Consider the following 22,186-nt stretch of genomic DNA (forward strand, 5'->3'; position numbering starts at 1 on the left):
TCCTTTAGTGTATTTTTGTAAGATTTTCTGCTTGCCTTTTTTAACATTCTTGAAAGATGGAGAGAAATAAAAATTTTGGAAGTGATTGTGCTCCCAAAGTCTCTGAATTGGTTTCTTTGGAGCTTAGAATGTATTTTCCCAGAGAAAAAGTGTTCTATAGATGGCGAAGAGGTGCCCAGGTCGGTCAGTCCTCACTAGCCTAGTGAGAACCAGAGAGCCAGCTTGAATTCTGAATCCTCAGGGTAGGGGGTATGTGGTGGTGGGCTGAAAGAGGAAGATGGAGGAAGAGAGCCTTCTCTTCCTTTCCTGGGCACGGGGCCAGCTCTCCACAAAAGGCGAAGCTTGTCCTTGGCATTCTCCCACATCCCTTTCTCTGTTCCTTTCCCCAAGCCCCCCTCTGGCCTCCTGCTGCCATGAGCTCCTCCTCTCACTGGCTCTATGCCTGTCCTATCCCCAAAGTGGTCCATGCTTCAGCATTCCTACCTCCCCTCTCCTCCAATCAAAATTCTCCTTCCCACAGTGCTGCTCATGGCCGCTAAGGGTTACAAGGACACTACTCCCTCTCAAATTAATTTACAGTTTAAATGCAATAGCAAGCAAAATACCATTGGAGGTCTGATGCTTGTTTTTTCTGTCTCCTGTAAAATTGAATAAAATAAAAATGAAAAATGGAGACATAATATATGGAAAAATAAAAGGGTAAGAATATCAAAGGGGCACTTAAAGCTGATAGAGTTGGACTTGTCCTTTCAGACTTTATAAAATACTCTGAAATGGTTAGCATCTGAACTTTTCAATACTGGTTGAGCCATAGAAAAGCTGTTTAACAGCTGAGAGGTGCTCAAAATTGAACCAAATGTATGCAGTAAAGTAGCATTTGGAAAATGAAAAAAAAAAAAGGAAAGGATTCGTTATCCAATAAATATTTGAGGAGAAATTAACAGAATGATGGAAAATAAATTTTAGTCTTCACCTCATACTACTTGTGCACAGTAAGCACTACATATATGCTAGTTACAATGATGATGTTATAATTTGTTCTAGTGGATAACTCATTCTTCATTCAGCAACCATCCATTAAGCATCTACTTTGTGTAAGACACTGTGCTAGGCCCAGGAAATAGCAAAATAAAAATGAAATTAGCCCTGTCTTTAAAGAACATATATTCAAAGAGGGGACTGGGAGAAAAGGAGAAAAACACAAACAGGGGAGTAAAAACAAAAACATTATATTGTAAAAGTATTGGAGGAAAGTATAAAAATATTGTAAAAAATTATTACAGGAGGAAGGCCTTTAGTTTTCACAGATTATAAGGGCCAAGAGAAGTCCAGAAATATTCTGGCCACATGGGGAGAACAGTGACCCGCCTAGCTAGAATTCATTGAGAACAATTTCTCTTCCAATTCCCTCACTTACCTTGAGTCGCAATTCCTGTTTTATCTGTTTCTGTTCTACTCTTTTCAATCTGAAAAGTCTTTATTAGAGAAAACCAAAGCAAAATAAGAATTTAGTAATTTAATTTTTTGTGTCATCTATTATCGCTCAAATAAAGCGGTTCATTTTTGCCTTATTTCTTTATCCTCCCTCCATGGCAAACTCAAAACCAAAAAACCCCAGTCTCTTAGTACTTTTCCCAAGTCTCAGCACTTGGATTTGACTATTTGATTTTTCTCCATTATTACATACACCTGTTTCTATCCTTTGTGTGTGAGCCTTGAAAATCAGAGCTCATGTAAGAGTTTCATGTTCAGTCACGTCTATTTCTTCCTTCTCTTCCTAATAGAGATCATGATTGTATCACTGAAATTTCATTTTTGAGAGCCCATTTTCTCCTGCTAAATTCCCTCAAATCATGGGATCTAACTACCTTTTCCCTGAATTTTTTGAAAACTGTTCTTCTAAATTCAAGTGTACCCACCAGATTATTTCCAATATTCCCCTCCTTTTTCTGTTTGAAACAGCATTCATAATCAAGTCCCTCAAAGTTGCCATAAAGTTCTGGCAACTTTGTTGCCTTGTTACCCATGCTGGTTAAAATCTGATCCAGACTAGAAATTTCTGATCTAGACTAGGAATTTCTATCTTTCCTTACTCCATCTTCCAAAGGATTACATTCTCAGGAAGGTAGAACATCAGTTTATAAGTTTTTCTGTTTTTAGAGCAATTTCTAATACATATCTAGCTAGATGAAGGTCCCCATTAGAATAAATTACATCCTCTGTCTTCGCCAGCTTGTGAAGTGCCAGGAATTCATCCATTTTCTATATCTATCTGTATAATGGTCATCGTCATCATCATCATCATAAGAAAATCTATATAGCTCTTGCCATGTGCTAGGCACAATACTGTGCTTTACAAATATCTCATTTGATCCTCACAATAATTCTGAAAGGACTTATCCAAACTCATATAGCTAGTATGTATCTGTAGCTGAATTTGAACTCAAGCCTTCCTGATTCCAGGCCATAATCTATTCTATTCAACTATACTTTCCTTACATTATCTCTTGTTTTTCTCCCCTTCGGTATAAATTCAAGTATTTTCTACTGAGCTTTCCTTCCCAGAGAATATTATCCATGTAGCTTTATTTCTTAATGTCACATGAGGTGACACAGTGGATACAGCACCAGAATCTGGAGTCAGGAGGACCTGAGTTTAAATTTGCCTCAGACACTAGCTGTGTGATCCTGGGCAAGTCACTTAACCCTGTTTCAGTTTCCTCATCTGTAAAATAATCTGGGGAAGGAAATGGCAGTATCCTTGCCAAGAAAGCCCCAAATAGGGTCACAAAGAGTGAACAATTGAACAACAAAAACAATTATCTCTTAATGCACATCATTATTTCAGTATCTTTTCTGAATCCTCTGCATTAGGCATGTTCTTTGCCTTCAAGAAATTTACTGTCTCTTGACACTTCCTAGCTGTGTGACCCTAGGCAAGTAACTTAACCCCAATTGCCTCAGAGGAAGAAAGGAAGGAAGGAAGGAAGGAAGAAAAAGAAAGAAAGAAAGAAAGAAAGAAAGAAAGAAAGAAAGAAAGAAAGAAAGAAAGAAAGAAAGAAAGAAAGAAAGAAAGAAAGAAAGAAAGAAAGAAAGAAAGAAAGAAAGAAAGAAAGAAAGAAAGAGAAAGCAAGAAAGAAAGAAAAGAAATTTTCTGTCTATTTGGAGAAATGACATACCCATCAAAGGCATTGGTTTTAACAAGCTGGTATAGCTGCTACTCTGAGGAAAGAGGGACACCTTAGCAAAAGTATATTTACAAAATTGGGAGGTCACACAAGTATGGCCATCTGACATCAACAACACACTCCTAGTAGTGAATGCTAGGGCCCTGTGTCCTCATTTTCAGCCCCAGAAAGACACTTCCTCTGCCATTTTCTACAAGGAACAAAAGCAGAATTGATCTCTGGGTTCCTAGATTAACTAAATTAAGGAAAGAATGAGTGGGGGGGGATGATTTTTATTGGATCAATATCTGCTGGAAGGAAAGAAAGGGAGAACATGAGATAGACAAAGGGGAGCATAGAACATGGTCATGGGAGTTTATTTCCTTGGCAGAATGGATTCTCAGAAAGTGAAAAGCTTGTTTTTTTTTGTTTTTGTTTTTGTTTTTTGTTTGTTTTTTTTAGTTCTTTAACAAATGTGTGTTGAGGGGATGGCATGGGGTAGGTAGAAGGAAAAGTTATTTCCTTTGAATTTCTTTGAGAAGCAGGGTGCAGGTAAAATGCTATTTGGTGAACATGGAAGTTGGATACTAAAATTGCTTTGTTAAATTTGCATCACATCTAAATGGAAATATATTGCTGCAGTATACAGAGACAGTGTTTCTCCTTGATTTTATTTATTTGGTGCCCCCTCACGCTCTCCGCACCCCTGACTGCTAACTGCCCTTGTTGGAACCCTGCTGAGATCTTGGTATAGAAATACAGACAGGGCCAAAGACAACACTGAACCCAAACCATGTGTTTTCATTAAATAGACTGGCTGCTCTAGGGATGGGGATCCAAGAATCCATCTGTCCTTTACGATTTTTTCATTTACTGCAAATAGTTGAAACCAGATTAGCAAAGGCTGTTCCTAATGTGGAAATATCTTTGCTGAGCATAAAGGGGATCTATCCCAGCAGGATCCTACCTGCCCTTGGTTTGAATATAAACCTCAGGGTAGGTTGCCCAAGTTCTTTCTTTAACTCTGTCCCTGGTCGAGGCCAAATCCTGTTCCCTGCTGGGCCCTGAGGCAAGTCGAAAGCTACTTACATTAATAGAAGAATTTTCAAGGAAAGCGCTAATGTGGTCAGCTTGGTGGATAAATGATGCAACGCTGTCAATCACTCAGATTGTTTTTAATTAAAATAATGTTATTACAGGGTCTCTAGTTGCTTTCGGCCATGAAAGCAATGACAACATCTGTTTAAGTGCCAGGACAAAAGCAACACAATGGATTGCAGCATCCAGATTAAAACAAAACAAAACAAAACAAAAAAACCAATGTCCTATGCAGTTGGAATATTAAAAAGGACCGAAAGACCAATTCCTTTGATAACTGTAACTAAGAACTTTTAAAAAATTCTATTATTTAAAATATAATTTAACATATTTAACATGTATTGGACTACCTGCCAAACAGGGAAGAGGTGGGAGGAGGAGGAGAAAATTTGGAGAAAAGGGTCAATGTTGAAAAAATTACCCATGTATGTGCTTTGTAAATAAAAAGCTTTAATAATTTTTTTTCAATTCCATTTTCTAAACTCTATCCTAATCATAAAGCCTTCGGTATAATAATCTGTGTGAGAGTAAGGGCTTTTAATTAAATGTGATCTCTTTAAAATTAGGGATTTTTGTGTAGTGGAGCTGGTTTGGAATGAAGAAAAGGTGCTTTGTCAGAAATTTGATGAATGTTGAAGTTCTTGACTGATCAGGGTTTCATATAGGATTAAAGTGAGAGCTAGAAACTCCTGTAGACATCAGCTAGTTCACTTTCTTCTTTTCATAGATGCTAAGAGAGTTGAAATTATTTGTCTGAATTACCTGGATGTCAAAGTCAGGATTCAAATCCATGTCCTGGGAAGCCGAATCCAGACTACTCAGGTAATAATCTTGTAAAGTGCTAGGAGGAATAAGAGTGAGAAAGGATTTGCCTTAAGTTTACACACACACACACACACACACACACACACACACACACACACTTTTTTTTTTTTAATTTATTTTTTTGCTGAGACTTGTCCAGAGTCACATAGCCAGCAAGTGTTGAAGGTCTGAGACCAGATTTGAATTTAGATCCTGTTGTCTTCAATGCTGGTGCTCTATCCACTTCACCACCTACCTGCCTCCATGTTTTTTTTGTTTTTTTAAAGTCTCCTTTCTCCCTTTCTTCAATAAGCTCATATAAACAGAGTAGATAGATATCCTTCCTCTGATAATTTAGGAATTTTCAGCAAAAGGCAGAGTACTGGAAATGTAGTGTGCCTTACTATAGCCTCCTAGAGGTGACTGCGGCACATTTTCTAGCATATGGTAAAGAAAGTCCTCACTTTGAAGTTAGAAATTAAGGGGTTTGAATCTGTCCAGTCATTCTGGAAAACAATGTGAAATTATGCAAAGAAAATTACTAAAATGTCCATATCCTATTTAACCCAGACCTCCCACTTTTAGGAATTATAGCCTAAGGAGGTCATTAAAAAAAAATCCACCTATATGCTAAAATAATTAAAGGAGCACTTTTTGTAGTAGCAGAGACCTGCAAACAAAATAGATACCTATACATTGGGGAACGTTTAAACAAATGGTGGTACATAATTGTAATGGAATATTACTGAGCTATAAGAAACAACAAACATGATGAGTACAGAGAAGTATGGAAAGACTTGTTTGAATTAATGCAAAGTGAAGTAAGCAGAGCCAGGAAAACAATTTACACAGTGATGACAACAAGGTAAATGGAGAGACCAACCACACACATGCAAATACAAAAATGAATATATTGCACAATTTTAAAACACAAACGGGACTCAAAAGAAGAGCCATGAGAAGACACTCTCTTGCAGAGGTGGTACTGATTTTCAGATTTTTCCTGTATTGATCAGTTATGCTAAAATTTTCCCTCTTTTTGCCTTAAAAATGCTGCTTACCAGCTAGTTGGTGCAGTGGATAGAACATCAGTCCTGAAGTCAGGAGGACCTGAGTTTGAAGCTGACCTCAGACACTTAACATTTTCTAGATGTGTGACCTGAGCAAGTCACTTAATCCCAATTGCCTCAACAACAACAACAACAAAATGCTGTTTAAGTGAAAGATTTGAAAGTGGTGGAATATCAAGAGAAACTATACTGACATATAAAGAAAATTAAAACAAAAAAATTAATATTTACCATGGTTGCAACAATGTAAACAGAAAAAATAACCTCAAAATAATTCAAAGTATCACAAAATTATAAAGAACAAGATCAGTTCTCCCCCAAAAGAGCTATGTGATGATACCTTCCTACTCTCATTTGCAGAGTTCAGGATCTGGCATGTAACATTGACTGTACTATTATTTTCTTTTTGACACATTGATCAGTCTGCTGATTCTCTCCCCCGCCCCCAGTCTTTTCCCTCTTAAAATTCCTTGTCAAAGGGATGGCTTTCTAGGAGAGAGATACAAGGGAAAACTTAGATTATGTAAAATTAAAGGATATATATATATATATGTATATATATATATATGTATGTATGTATATATATTTAAAAAGAAGATATGGGTTGAAATTACAGCTTTTCTATCAATTAACTCAGTCAAGTCGCTTAACCTGTCTGACTTTCAGATTCCTCGTTTACAAAAGATATTAGAGTATATAATCTTGAAAGTTCATTCCAACTCTAAATCTAATGAATGCCTCTGAATATGTAGAAGGTAGAGACAAAATTTCCCTGATGCTAGTATTCACCAAGACTGGTCTTGTTCTAGAAAGTCAATGTGTATTTCAGTATCTTTGAGATATATTTTGGAATGATGACAGGGTGAAGAAATCAATGTGGTTTTTTCATCCATAGGGAAGATCTGTTCCTTTCTTTACCTCATGTGTGGGTTTTGTGTGGCTCTGAGACTTCTCATTGTGACAATGAATATAAAGAGGTCAGTCCTGTCTTGTACTTGGAAAAGCAGAACTTCCCTAGGGGGTCCTCTTGGTCTGGTGGGTCTGAGTGTTGTAGAAATGAGTTCCAAACCTACCCTGGGTCTGGATTGGGGATTTATTCATGATCAGGTATTTGTTAAATATGTTTTACTTACTTTGTTTTAGACAACTATGCTAAGCAGCAAGGGAGGGAAATCAAGAAAGACAAAAGCGCAGTTCTTACTCTCCAAGATCTCACATTCTGAGAGAATTTGATAATTAGGCCAGATGAGGGTGAGCTAAGCATATACTTGAGTGTATTTTTTGAGGTGATCTTTTCCCCAATGGGAGAAAGCAATAATAGAGAAGATGAGTCAGTTAACTCTTTACCAATTTAGTATGTCACAGGCTACTTCAACTTCTTCCTACCCATCATCTCAAAGTTTAAGAACTTCCTCTAGTTATTGACCCATATGTTGCTCTGTATCTTCCGACCTTTCTCGTTCCTTTTGTAGCTAAACTTCTTGAGAAGGCCATCGATAATAAGGACCTCAACTTCCTCTCCTCTCATTCTCTCTCTCTCTCTCTCTCTCTCTCTCTCTCTCTCTCTCTCTCTCTCTCTCTCTCTCTCTCTCTCTCTCTCTCTCTCTCTTTTTTTATAATAGCAGCTTCTAGACTTGAGTTTTGTTTGTTTTTTTTTTTTTTTTAAGAACAAACAGAAAGGAGATGCAGAACTCAATTTCTATTAAACTTCCTGCCTAATGAAATTACCCATATATAGGGAAAAACTTTGGTGTACTAGAGTTGAGATATGTGGTTCAAGTCTCAGTTCCAAGACTAATTCTGTGACTATCTTAATGTCTCTGAGCCTATTTTTCATCCATAATACAGAGATGTCCCTCTAAAGGACTCAGTAAGCTTTCACATCAGAGGTGCTAGTCCTCCCTGAATACTCCATAAACCTCACCTGTTCATCCACAGTCCCTGTCCTCAAGTTGCTTACAATCCACTGGGGGAAGTTATACTATTTTGCTGGATCTTCACTCCATGTTCTCTCCAAGGCTCTATCCTGAGACATCTTTTCTTCTTTTTCTATGCGATTTCCTGTGGGAATCTCATCAGCCCCCATGGTTTCACCTCTCTGCAAATGCTCTGGGATTTACTTGTCCTCTACTAACTTCTTTTGTGACTTCTATTCTCGAATCTCCAACTGCTCCTATCAATCACTCCTTGTTCCTCAGTAGCTTGATTCTGGGCTGGATAGAATAAACAACCTGCACCCCAGAAACTCTAATACTGGGATGCTACAATGCCTTTGTGGCAAACTTTCAAATGCATTAGGTTATAACTTTCCACCCCCTTAACCTACAAAGGAAAAAATGGTAAATAAAAACACTGAAGATTAAGGTCCATTCCTCAGGGTGTTAGATGGCCTGAGAGAAAGAGCCTCCTCCACAGTGGTCCACCTTTTCACATGGCCTCTCACCCTGAGTAAAAGATGCTTCCTCAGACACAAACAGTACAAAGAGGAAATGGTTGAAACTAATCAGCTTTTTTGAAGATACCAGCATATCCATCGATACAGCCAGTTGAAAAAGAGTCCTCCCATCTGAATAGAATGTCTACACATGTTTCACGGTCTCTCCAATTTCATATTTTCATAATCTCCTAGAAAGAAACTTTCTAGGGTTCTCCATGAAAAAAAAAATTATAGCTTCACCTGAGCCTCCTGAATTCATTAACCCATCTCCCATGACACATTTATTCTGTACAAATTTACATTTACCTGTGGTCTACAGGTCAGACTATAAGTTACTTGAAAATGGCTGATTGCTTCGTTTTGTCTTTGGATTTCTAGTGTCTAGCAGAGTGACCAACATAACATAGTAGATAATTAATAAATGCTTGTTGGTAGTCATCAATTTGTCGTCCATGCTATTAGTTTTACTTCTAATTCCAAGGCAATCACAACAAACTTTGGATAGAAAATGCCATCTCCATCCAGAAAGAATTATGGAGATTGAATGTAAATCAATACATGCTATGCTTTCTTTTTTTTTCTTCCTCTCCTGTGTTTTTTCCCTTTTGTTCTATTTTTTCTCTCTCACCATGATTCATAAAGAAATGTGTTTAAAAAGTTTATATATATATGTTTAACCAGGAAAAAAATATAACAATAAAAAGCAAAAGAAAAAAAATTATTTCTAGAGCACAACTTTAATTGTTCTTATTAATAGTATTATTTTATGTTTTATTGATGCCTTTTATTGCCTTTGTAACCCCCGCCTCATTATTATCTATTCCCTGTTCCCCTCCTCTCAACAGTAGAAAAAGAACTAAGTAGAATTAAGTATCAGAATTTGTCAGAAATCTGACCTCAGTCATTGCCCATTTCTTCTATAAGCAGAGAAAAATATTTCATCTCTTCTCAGGGACTAAGAGTAAATGTTGTAACTGTGGTTATGAAGTATTGGAATGAAGTATGTTGGTATGAAGTGGATGAAAATCCAGCAGAAGAGTATTAGTTGGGGTTGTTTACATTATTGCAATCATTATTTGTGTTGCTCTGACATGACTTGTACTCCCTCTCAGTCCTACTCAGTCGCTGATCTTATGCTATCAATAGAATATAAGTTCACTGAAGGCAGGAAATGAAAGCAATTTTTATCTCTATCTGTCCCCAATACCTAGGATAGTTCATGGCGTATAGTAAAAGCTTAATAAATATTAGTAGACTGATAGATTGCCTCACGATTCTCTTATATTATCATAGAACTGTTTGATTTTGCATGTTTTCTTCAAGATAATGATTTCTACTTTATTATTGCATTTTACTATAGACCAAGTATATTCATATCGTCATATGAGTTCAGAATTCATTTAATCCTAACAAATCTCATATCAAGGGTTTGGTGGAGGACAGAATTATCCTCATTTTATAGCTAGTAATAATACCTGAGATGGATAAGAAGCTCTAAACTTTGCGAGGTTCAGTGGATAGAGCTCTGAGGCTTAAAATTAGAAAAACCGGAATTCAAAGTCAGCTTCGGACACTTACTAACTGTGTGATTCTGGGCAAATCATTTAATCTTGTTTGCCTCAGTTTCCTCACTTGTAAAGTGAGCTGAAGAAAGAAATAGCAAATCACTCCAATATCTTTTCCCAGAAAACTCCCAACAGGGCGATGAAGGGTGAGACGGCCGAAAACATGCTTTGCTCAGCATTTTATAGAAATGATCTCATTTGATTCTTACAACCCTCAGAGGAGTTTGTACAAATGAGGAAACTGAAGCTAAATGACTTGAGTTGCCGAAGTTACATAGCTAGAGGAACTGGAGCTTGAATTTTAAGTCCAAATGCAAGGAACCTGATCAGGCTGGAAGCTCAGGGATAGCAAATACTTCATATTTTTTGGTAGGTCTTTTCAAAGCCAGTCCTAGGATTCATACAAAGACATCCCAGACGTTCTTGTTACTGGATTGATTTAGGGGTTGGACTGCATGACCTCTAGGACCTAATTTCACTCCGGAGAAAATATGATTCCATGAGAAATTAATGAATTGATTTGATTAGCCTCCTTGGGGTTTTCTCCCTGCTGGGTCTGGGTAGGGCTGCAGAATCTGGAGCTTCTCCGGAATATCATTAAGACTTTTCTCCGATTTCTAGGGAGGTTCAGTCTCCCCCATTGTGTTTTTCTCCCCATTCTGGAGACACTACCAGAAAATCCCAGTGGCAGACGGAAGACACATCTGACATTAGTAGAGAGAAGCCTTGTTTCTGTGCGAGTTTTCACATAATTCACATTCCCTTTCCAAAGTGTCAACTGTGAAAGAAAATCTCCCGAGAGACAGTCTGGCTCTGCATGTGTGCTGGGCCGGGGATGTGGGGTCCTCCGAGCCCGGGGTACCCATTCTGGTTAGGGTGGCTCCCTCCCCCGTTCCCCAGCTCGGGCCAGACAATAGTCTAGGCTGTGTGTGCTCCGCAGGGCACCAGGGGGCCCCAGCGGCCAGGACACAGGGAAAGCCAGGGGTGAAGAAATAGTCCAGCTGGAGCTGGGCAGAATCCACAGCCCAGAGCTTCTTGCAAAGAGACTGCTGTTCGTTGGTGGCCGGCAAGCAGTTTGTTTATGGCACCGAGGAGCGGGGGGAGGTGGGGGAAGGGCGCCCAGGTCCTCCGTAGCGAGGACAGGATGTGCTGACTCCCGGGATCACGTGCCAGGGCCGGTGCCCAGGGCTGCACCTTCTGCCCCAGAGAGCCCCGCCTGCCCTTGGGAGGCGGGAAGAAAAGGGACCCGGTGTGCCAAAGGGGACGGCCGCGGGCGGCTGCGTCAAGTTCGCCCGCTAAATTGGCCGCCGGGCCGTCGTCAAGCCGGCCTCCTCTCTCTTTTTCCCTGCCTCTGCCTTGACCCCGACCTTCTCTTGAATAATCGAGCTCGGCGCCACCCCCATATCTCTTCGCTGGGGAAGAAAACTCCGAGTCGGAATACTGGGGCCATTTTTTAATTATCTGCACAGGGAAAACAAATCCCTGCATTCATTGGAAACGCTGAAGCTTGACTAGGGAATCACCCTTCCCGATCAGCAAGGGCGCGAGTGGTTTTATTAAAACACACACACACACACACACACACACACACACACACACACACACACACACACACACACACGGAGCAAGAAGCTTGAAGCCTGTTAATATCAGAGCGGCTCAACCAAGACTGTTGCCCAAACTGCTGAAGTTAAAACGGCGTCCTCGTTTGCCATCGGGGTGCTGAAATAAAGGGAAAGGGTTGCAAAGGGCTGTGGGGTTTAAACCCAAGGGACCTTTGAATGTGCCCTCCTTTTTTTTTATTTTTTAATTAAAACTAAGATGGAAACCTGAAACCAGGCTAAGAAAGGCAGAAATGCAAGGGCGATGCTTTCTGCCCGGGGCAGCCCCTTCCCCTCTGGGATTGACACCCTTCCACGTGTAGTAGTCTCAGGTGAAGTGCGAGACCTCAGGTGAACGCCTTTCCCTCGGGATTTCCTGTCTTTTGTGTGTTCGCTCCACTCTGGGAGCCCTTCGGGGCCTGCTCGCAGCCTCCCGTGTCTTGTGGAGGCTAAGCATTCAAAGTTCAGCTAGGAGAACCGCTGTGATCATTGAACTCCCCGGAGACAGCTTTATCTGAAACCTGGACATTGGGGGACCACATAGAAAAGCAGTGGGAACAATCCTCCCAAGTGCTCTTTACAAGCTGGACACTTAAAGGCCCCCGACTTTAACCAGCTGTGATCCGGGGACAGCTGCAGACGCCTAGACTTTCTGCAGGCACGTTTCTCACCGAAACTGCTTTCTGAGCAAGCCCTCGCGTCCTCCACGCCACACACTGGGCGCCGAATGGGGGCTTTTTGCTGCAATTGCGGGAGGGAGGAAACCAATCAATAAGTATTTATGAAGCACCTACTATGTGCTAGATATTATAGTACAAAGCAGGAAACAATTCCTTCTTTTAGTTGGGAAAACAAGCTTGTTTTGTGACAACAGGGGAGGGGAGAAGTTCGCATTAATATAAAAGAATTACCTCTTGATATTTGGACTTTTTTTTTTTTTTTTTTTTTTTTTTGGAAAGCGTGGCAGTTTTCAAAAGTCTAGGTCTCTCTTAAATTCTCCAAATTTAATTTGGTCTTAAATTCAAGCTCCAGTTCCTCTAGCCATGTAACTTCAGCAACAACTCATTTAACTGAACTCAGGCTGAGACTGTTTAAAACAAATCCTGAAGAATTGGATTCTTAAAATGTTAGTTTTTACCTTAAGTTTTTGTTTAATAAGACTTCAAGATAATTTAATTTCTTAATAGCATTCTCTATTGGAAAAATTACTCTCCCCCCAAAAAGAGAATATTTGGGGGAATGGGGAAAGGAAAAAAATATTTGTGTAATGGATCATAGAGCCTATCAGTTAAAAGGTAAAGTGTTAATAAATTTCAAGGTTGAATAAGATTTCAATATACTTTGAAAAGGACGTAAGCCCAACCAGAATCTTATGATGAGATAATATTATTACTTTTGTTCTTTTTTGTTATTGACTGTATAATTTCATTAGGGGGAAGGGAGCAATCTTTATTTTATAGCTGCTAGGAATTTCATTATCATTTTCCCCCTACCTCATGCTTGAGAAGTGAAAATATGCAAAGCCTTCTCCCAACATTTGATTTATTTTCCTACAAAGGGAAAGGAAATAAGAAAAGTAATTTTTTAAAAATGGAATTAAATTCTCTTGTTGTTCACCCAATTAATAGATGGGCAATTACCAAAGAGGAGATTTGTGGGTTGGTTGTAGCTGGCTCTTAACTTAATGTTAACTTACATTTAATTAGCTGGGCCAGATGGAAGCTGGCTAAGCTTTGCATGGAGGCTTATGGGGGGAAAAAGACATAATCTTCCATTTTGTCAAAGGAACTAAGACCACAGATTAAAGGTCAGGGTTCTTTTCAGAATTTAAAGAGGGGATGCAGAGTGTCTGACCACAAGAAACAGCAAGGGTGCTGGCAGGGCAGTTTAACCCTTAGGCTACCAGAACCCTGCATCAGCCCCATTCATCTCAGGTCCCAAATGAAGACAGAGCTCTGACTGGGAGCAGGGTCAGGCAGAGCAGACACATAAAAAGGCAAGGAGGGATTTCAGTCTTAGCAAAAGAGCTCACTTCTGAGAAAGGGCATCTTTTTTAGCTTTGGGGATTATACCCAGATTCTAGGGGAAAAGGCATCCACGAGCGTCCCTCAAGGAACAAATATGATGTGTACAACTGAAGATAGCCAAGGCATAAAAAGAAATCCAGAATCAGTTAACAGAATGATTTGAAAAAGTAGAAAGAGAAAAAAATAAATCTCTGATGTTTATATAAATACTTCCTCTTCTTCCCCCTCCCTCCTTTCTTTCTTTCTTTCTCCTCCTCTCTCTGTGTCTTTTTTTAAATGTCTCCTTCTGTCTTTCTCTTCCTCTCCTTGGTTGTTTCTTTTTATCTTTCTTCCTTTCTCCTTTCTTTCCCCCCTCTTACCCTCTCTTTGTCTCTTTATTTGTTTTCTTTCTTTTCCTCTACCTTCTTTCTCTTCTCCTTTCTTCCTTTCTTTCCCTCTCTTCTCTGTGTCTCTTTATAGCTTTCTCTCCCTCTTTGTTTCTCTCTCTATCCCTTTTCTCTCTCCCCCGTCTTCTTTTAATCTCTTTCTCCCTGCCTCTTTCTTTCTGCTTCTCTCTATATTTTTTCTTTTCTTGCTCACCTTTTCTATCCTTCTCTCTGTGTCTTTTATTTCTATTCTTCTTTCTCTGTTTTTTTCTCTCTGTTTTTCTTTCTGTCTTTTTAGTCTCTTTCTCCCTCCTTCTCTCTCTGTTTTTTCTCTCTACCTCACTCCATAACTATTTTCTCTCTCTTTCTTCCTTTCTCTTTCTCTTTCTGTCTTTTAAAAAAAATCTCCCTCCCTCTTTTTTCTCCCCTCTCCTCCTTCCCTTCCCCTTTAAACATCAATAGAATTGTATAATGGAAAAAGGGCTGGCTTAAGTTAGAACCCAAGTTCAACCTTCCCCCACTTCTGACACAAACATGTATGTGATCTTCAGCAATTCACTCCCTTGGCTTCAGTTTTGTCATTTATGAAATAAGGAGATAGTTCCAGTTGTACATCTCTGATGCTCTTATTCTCTAATAAGGGACAAAACCTCAATCTAGGACCTTGAATCTGGCCCCCTACGGACCACATTAGATTTCCCATTACAAGCCTGGAATATAGGTAGTTATTTTGCTTTGGCCCCCAAATCATAGAACTTACCTGAGGAGCTGAGGAGTCCACATGCAAAGTTTACCCAGTGTCTGACTTAAATGGCTTTGTGTTCTGCCCTCCCCACTCCCAAATGGGTCTTTATAATGATTCTATGCTTTTGGATGTTGTCAGTGTTAAGTTTTATGGACTAGAGAGGCGAATATTGTCTGATAAGAAACAACTGTCCATGTTTACTTTTATAGGCAATCAGTCTTAGCATTGATTCAAACCCAGTTGTGCTCTGATTTCAGCAATCCCAAGCTGTTCCCTGACACACACAAAAGCTGTCTTTTAAATGCTCCCAGGAATGCTGTAGGGCTGTGAGTTGAAAAAAAAAAATTTAAGTTCCAAATAATCAAGAGTGTTTGTGACTCAAAGAGAAAGCAAGAATATGATGAATATGAGTAGACTGGATAATTATCAGCATTGATTCCATGATCTGTGAACTTGAAGGATGGAAGAGGGGGAAGACAGAGGGAGGTGAAAGCAGGTTAGTTTCCCTCCTTTTTTGAAATAACTGTATTGACTTATGTAGTCTGCTTTACAGAGTATGCTAGAGTCAGCTCAAAAGAATTCCAATTGTTAAATTTTCAGTGTGAGCATTTATGCCTTGGGAATTGGAAAAACCTACAAATTTGGGCATGATTTCTTGTTTTGTTGATTGCCTTGACTTAAAAAATGATGGAGAAAGTATTAATAATGCAGATTAAATGTGAAAGTGGAACTAGCCCTCTACCCTCTCCTCTCCTTTTAACCTGGAGAGCCAATTGTTAAACATTTAGCAGCATACTTCTGCTTGTAACAGGTTTAGGAGGTACCCTGAGGCAATAAGTTCCAACTCTTGAGGAAGGGGGTTTAAACATGACCTCTCTCATTTAGCTGCCATTAAGACTATAAATAAGTCAACTCCTTTTGGGGGGCCTCAGTTTTCTCATCTATAAAATCAGAGAATTGGACTATATGAGCCCTCACCCTTCAAAATCTAAATCTATAGTCTAATATGTTGTATTCCTCAGCATATTTTAAGTTCCTTCAGGGCAGAAGCTGTTTTTTTTTTTTTTCCTCTTTCTAACATAGTCAGAGCTTAATAAAAACAATTTTAATTGAATTGAAAATCCCAAGTAATTTTCTGTTTTGATATCCTTATTGTGTACTTATATGTGCTATATATTATTACAGAACCTAATTTGATGTGGAGATTTACATGTACTTTTTTTGCATTTGTTTTTACATGAGATAGCCAATCCTTTAGCTCCAAAAGCAAGTGAATTGTCAGGAAATTAAGCTCCAGCATGTCATTCATTGATGATGACATATTTTGAACAACCCAAACCATTTTTTAAAGGAAAAATTCTGTAGCTAATGCTTTGGGTTTGTAGAACCCTAAAGGAATCTGCTTGGCCCCCTGGATTGCTAATGAAACTCCAAAGATCTCTTTTCATTGAAGTTTCTTAACTCTGATCTCTTCAAGATTAGTTGGGGCAGAAAACATTTTGGAGGAAAAAAATAAACTATGAGAATTATTTGTGGTCTTAGTTCCCCTTTTTGCTGTCACAGAATCTTAAGAAACAGGAATCCCTCTGTGTAAAAATGTTATCAACTGGATGACTTTGGAAGGAATCCCTTCCTTTCCCTACCTCCACACTAGTAAAAGTGATCAACTAGCCTTCGTGACCAGCCCTAGAAAAATGCTCCTCTGTAAAATAATATGAGCTATCATAAACATAAATGGCACTGTCACTCTTTAACAGTCGATGGCGCATATGTTTTAGATTATTCATCTATTTAAAGCCCCATCAAGATCTAATGGAGTCAACTTTTTTAAAAGCCTTGTCTACAGAACATAATCATCTTCAAACTTTTTAAAAATCAATATTCTTGTTTTCACATCACCTTTATTTCCGAATAGCTCCCTCCTCACTCCTCTACCCAGAAATCCACACTTTGCAAGAAAGAATAAAAATAAAGGGGAAAAAAACCAAAATTGACTAATACATCAGGAGAGTATTTTATTTCTCTCACCCATAGTCACTCACCCTCTCTCTGCAAAGAAGAGAGGAAGATGCATTTTCTTATCTCTAATTTGTGTTAAGGTTGGTTATCATGATCACACAGCCTAGAATCCTATCTTGATTCAAACTCAACTCCCAACAAAAAGCTCCTCGCCCCTTAAGAACAGTCCCCTCTTGATGGAACAACTATGTGACCCAGACCTTGCCAGATACTAATGGATCACTTACAGGAAATAAAAAGTTAAAGGGGAGGATGAGTCAGTTGGCTTCAGAGCTAAACAGTTTCCACAGAACTTAAATAATGAATACCCCATACTAAAGAGATCCCAGACAGTTATAGAACACATGTACGCTAAGCTGAGACCCCTTCAGGGGCCATTTGGGATCTTGTCCATCTGGGTGAGTTACTGAAATGGGGGACTCCTTGGAAAGGAAGAGTCAGCCCCTGAGCCCAAGCTGGGGGCATGCCACATTTATCTTCAGAAATCCTCAGTTAAAGGAACTGTTTGGTTCACTTTGGGAAGCAGCGTCTTCCTGTGCTCTAACTAATGTGCTCATGTCCAGGGGGGATCTGCCAGGTGGGCCTCTCTTTACTAGGTCATTGAAAACAACAGAAAATTGTTCATCTTTAAGATGTGAAAGTCCCTTAAAATATGAGTGAGTGCTTTAGGATTTCCTAGATGAGTTGGGGAGAGAAATGGGGTTTGGAGAGGGGGGAAAAAGAGGCAAAGATTTAGAAACCTGGTACAGATATGTCCAGACTTTAAGAACATCCACATTTAGAAATCACTATACATTATCAATAATAATAATAATAATAATAATGATAATGATAATAGCTAACACTTATATAAAGCCAAATGTGTTGTCAGGCACTATGATAAGCACTTTACAACAATCCTTGGAGGCAGGAAATATTATTATCCCCATTTCATAGATGAGGAAACTGAGTCAGAGAGTAAATGATACACAACTAGTAAGTATCTGAGGCAGAATTTGAACTCAGGTCTTCCCAAGGCCATGTCCAACACTATATATCATGTCAAATTCAGGAGAATCATTCACATTATAGAAGGATGTTTTTTTTTTACTTTATAAAGTAAGGGTTCTTAACCTTTATTTTTATTCTTAAACCTCCCCCTCCCCCCAGATTCTGTAAAAAACATTTTAAAGGTATAAAATACACAGGATTATAAAGGAAAACAATTCTATTGAAAGATAGTTATCAAATCCATTTTAAAAATAAGTTCATGAACTTTGATTAAGAACTCTTATCATCAAGTGATTTTTTAAAGGGCTCTTGGTACATTTAGATGGTTATTTACTTGGAGGCAACCTGACTTTATGGACAGAGAGCCTGCTTTATATTCAAGAAGAACATATTAAATCCTACTTCTGCCACATACTAATTGTATGCCCTTGGACATAGAGTTACTAGGTGGAGCTATAGTCCATAGAGTGCTAGACCTGGACTCAAGAAACCTCACCTTCATGAGTTCAAATCTGGCCTCAGTCACTTACTGACTGTGTGACTCTAGGCAAGTCACTTCATTCTGTTTCTTCCTCTGTATTGAGCTAGAGAAGGAAATGGCAAACCACTCTATTATCTTTGCCAAGAAAACCCCATATGGAGTTCTGGAAATGAGAGTTGGACATGACTAATCAGCTAAACAATGGCAGCCACTACAAAATAACCCTGGACAAAAGCACTTAACCTCTCAATGTCTCAAGAACTCTTAAGACTAAAATTGCAAACACTGATGAAATTATGGATCCAGATGAATAAAACCTCCAAATAATATTTGATCAGAAATATAGGAGTTAAAAGTCCTGACTCTTCTCAAAGGATCAAAAGTTCACAGTTGTGAGGGACCTTTAAAGATCATCTAACCTATTCCCCTGGTCTTTTTCTTTTCTTTTTTTCAAGATTGGATCTTCCTGTCTTGACCAGGGTAAGAATAGCCATTCATGCCTTGATCCCATTAATGATGGGCAGAAAAACTTTAACCCGCGCCATTTTTCTTGTCCATACATCTTTAGGCAGCCTGTTGGACCTCTCCTCCCAAGGGTTCATTCTGTTACTGACTGGACATTACTGTAGCTTGGAATTCCTTAACCCAAGCATTCCACCAGCCTCAATCTCACCCAGTATCAAGGATGAGCACTCTAGCCCTCAACCCCTCGTTTTACAGATGAAGAAAGTGAGGTTTAGGGAAGTCATGCTCCTTGTACTTAGAGGCAGAGCTATCAATGAAAGTCAGGTTCTCTGACTCCAGATCCAATATTCTTCCATTCCACTAAGTTTTCCCCAGAGCTAATCATTTCCTTAAGTCAGGTAGGTGAATGCTTGCTAATCTGCTCTTGCAGTAAACTATCTGGAGTTTGGATATTTTTTTTTATATTGGACAAATTATTTTTCCATATTCTAGAATAATTTGTTATAGTTTGTAGCCTGACTTCCAACACTTTCCAATCAGAAACCTGTAGTAGTGTGAGTCCTTCCTACAACCAGGATGCAGAAGATGAGGGGTAGATAGCTTGTTGGGGATCATGAAGAGTTTCTCATTTCCTGTTTCCTCCTACCAGCACCAAGTTGCTAATGGCAGCTTACCCATGTCCTCAGAGAATTGCTTTAATAGAAAATGCCCAAGTCAGCTCTGAAGAGAACAGTATTCTGAGGACAGTTAGGTGGTGCAGTGGATAGAGCAGCAGCCCTGAAGTCAGGAGGACCTGAGTTCAAATCTGATCTCAGACACTTAACACTTCCTGTGTGACCCTGGGTAAGCCACTTACCCCCAATTGCCTTTGGGAAGAGAAAGAGAGAGAGAGAAATCATGAGATAATGATATCGGCCTTGGAAAAGACAAGATCTAGAAATGGGATTTTGACATCTGTTGTTGTTCAGTTGTGTCCATGACTCCATTTGGGGTTTTCTTGGCAGAGATAGTGGACTACTTGGCCATTTCCTTCTCCAATTCATTTAATAGACGAGGAAACTAAGGCAAACAAGGTGAAGTGATTTTCCCAGAGTCCCATTTTCTAGTAAATGTCTGGAGCCAGATTTGTGACATATGAACTATGGTGCTACCTAGCTGTCTTTTCTGACATCCAGGAAAGACTTTTCTTCCCTCCCAGCTATGGTTAGACATATCTTGGTCTTCAGGACCACCTGAGTTCTAATTCCTACATAAAGATTTATTAGTTTCGTGATCTTCTCTTTGTCTATAAAACAGAGAATATAATTCCTTGAGAGTAAAGACTGTTTCATTTTTATTTTTATATCTCTAGCACAGGGCAACATTTGGTAGGTGCTTACTAAATGCTTGAATAATAGGAGCACCTGCCTCACAGAGTTATTTTGAGGATCAAATGAGATCATGTATGTTATGTTCTTTTCAAACCAAGCTTTCATACATATGATGCATATGATGTTACTAAGTGATAAGAGCTTTCATGCATATGATGCTTGGTATTAGTAGTATTTTGCCCGATGGAGTTAGATTAATATCTCCCAGTTGGTTTTAAAACCTCAGTTTCCCCATCTCTAAAATGGGAAGCTTTGATTTAATGATCTCTTCTAAGATCCCTCCTAGCTTTGTGATCCTCCATAACTATTCTGGCAGAGATCTGTTGCTGGTAGTATTCAGGATGGGCTCTGAAGGGAGAGGAAGAGTGTACTTGTATTATGGTATTAAGTTTTGTAGGCAATTTCTCACGATGGTAGTTCTGATGCACAGAGTGTAGGATTCAGTCTGGAAGACCTGGATTGAAAATTTCCTTCAGATACTTACTACCAGTGAGCAAGTAACATGTCTATTTCCTCATCCATAAAATATATTAAAAAATAACACCTACTTTCTAGGGTAGCTATGAGGATAAAAGGAGATAATACTTATAAAGCAGTATATAAATGCTAGTTGTTGTTGTTATTGTTATTACATACCTGATATATAAGAAACCGAGTCTATAAATATAAAAATGAACAAGAGTTCCTGCTATCAAAAGTCTTCCCTTTCACTGGCAAGCTTTGAACTCCATTGCTCTCCATAGTTATTGTTACAGTGTCTCTGTCGTCCCAAATGATGCTTCTTGGGCAATACTCATCCCTGCCCGTATTATTGAATATGAGCCGCTCCAGCTCCAATGCTTTTCCTTCCAGAACAATGTGTGGGATCGATTATTCTGGACATTTTCAAGGGAAGAAGGTGATAGTATATCAGGGTTGGATCTTGGGGATTTTTTAGGAACAGAGCTGGGAGAAATGGCCAAACATAAAGCCCTTCTGCTCAGGCTAGAGGACCCTGACTTGAGCCTCTTCTTGATTTCACTGAGGTCATACTCAGAGACAAGGCTATTAGGGAGAAGTCAGTCCTGAAGCATTAGGATCAGACTAAACTTGTTATCCCTCTTTCTCCCAAAATCCCTTTCCCTACAGCAGAGGTTTCCAACCATTTCTGTGTCTCCCTTGGTGAAGTCTATGGAACCCTTCTCAAAAAAAAAAGTTTTAAAATTCATAAAATAAAATACTGAGGATTAAAATGGAAACTTTATATTGAAATGTAAAAATCAAAAGGTTTTTAACAATAAATTTAAGGAACCCCAGTTCTAGTGCAATGAATTTTTCTTCCCCCTTGGACCAAACACAGAGATTCCTGTTTGCTCCAAAAGATACTAAGGGATAATTTGGACATTCACAGTTATTTTCTGCTCTTCTCTTTCCTGTCCAGCAGGACTGAGGGGACCTCGGATTGACTAATGAGTCTGAACCCAGAGGACATACAAAAAGGGCCAACACATCCCTCTCCCTCCCTCTTTGGAGATCTGACCCTCCAGGTGACAAGATGTGATAACAGTAAGGGTCTGACAAGGTGCCATCCCTCCCCACTTGGATTCAGTTTGGAGTGTCTAGTGGTGATTTTCCTAGAGCAACCTCAGAGATTGAGTAGGTGCCATACCTTTGTGAGAGAGGGAGGCCATCTGCTTAGGAACCCATATTCTCTTGGAAAAAGCCCTTGTAACACTGGCAGGGATTGGACTGATTATGGTGAGGCTAGATGGTCCAGACAAGTCCTTCCTACAGGTCCACCTCTTTCAATCCTAACATCATTCCCTCTACTCAGCCAGCCTTCAGTGCCTTTCCTCTAAAGCCTAGAGGGATGGATTCTATTTGCTTAATCCAGCTGGTCCCATCTCTGGAAAAGGATGAGTGTAGGAGGTGGGAGGTAGACACTGTCTGAATTTTTTAACTGGTGGGTTGTTTGCCTGGAGCTGCTCCTGAACTCTGCAGAA

The 22,186-nt window shown here is 39.3% G+C and overlaps 1 protein-coding gene across 2 annotated transcripts in view; it reads left to right on the plus strand.

Moving 5' to 3' along the window:
• The window catches only part of PARVA (parvin alpha), a 165,152-nt gene that overhangs the window by 22,086 nt on the left and 120,880 nt on the right, over nt 1-22,186 (plus strand). The gene's annotated exons all lie outside the window — the stretch shown is intronic.

Source organism: Antechinus flavipes, chromosome 6 (genome assembly GCF_016432865.1).
Source record: "Antechinus flavipes isolate AdamAnt ecotype Samford, QLD, Australia chromosome 6, AdamAnt_v2, whole genome shotgun sequence".
NCBI classification, from domain to species: domain Eukaryota; kingdom Metazoa; phylum Chordata; class Mammalia; order Dasyuromorphia; family Dasyuridae; genus Antechinus; species Antechinus flavipes.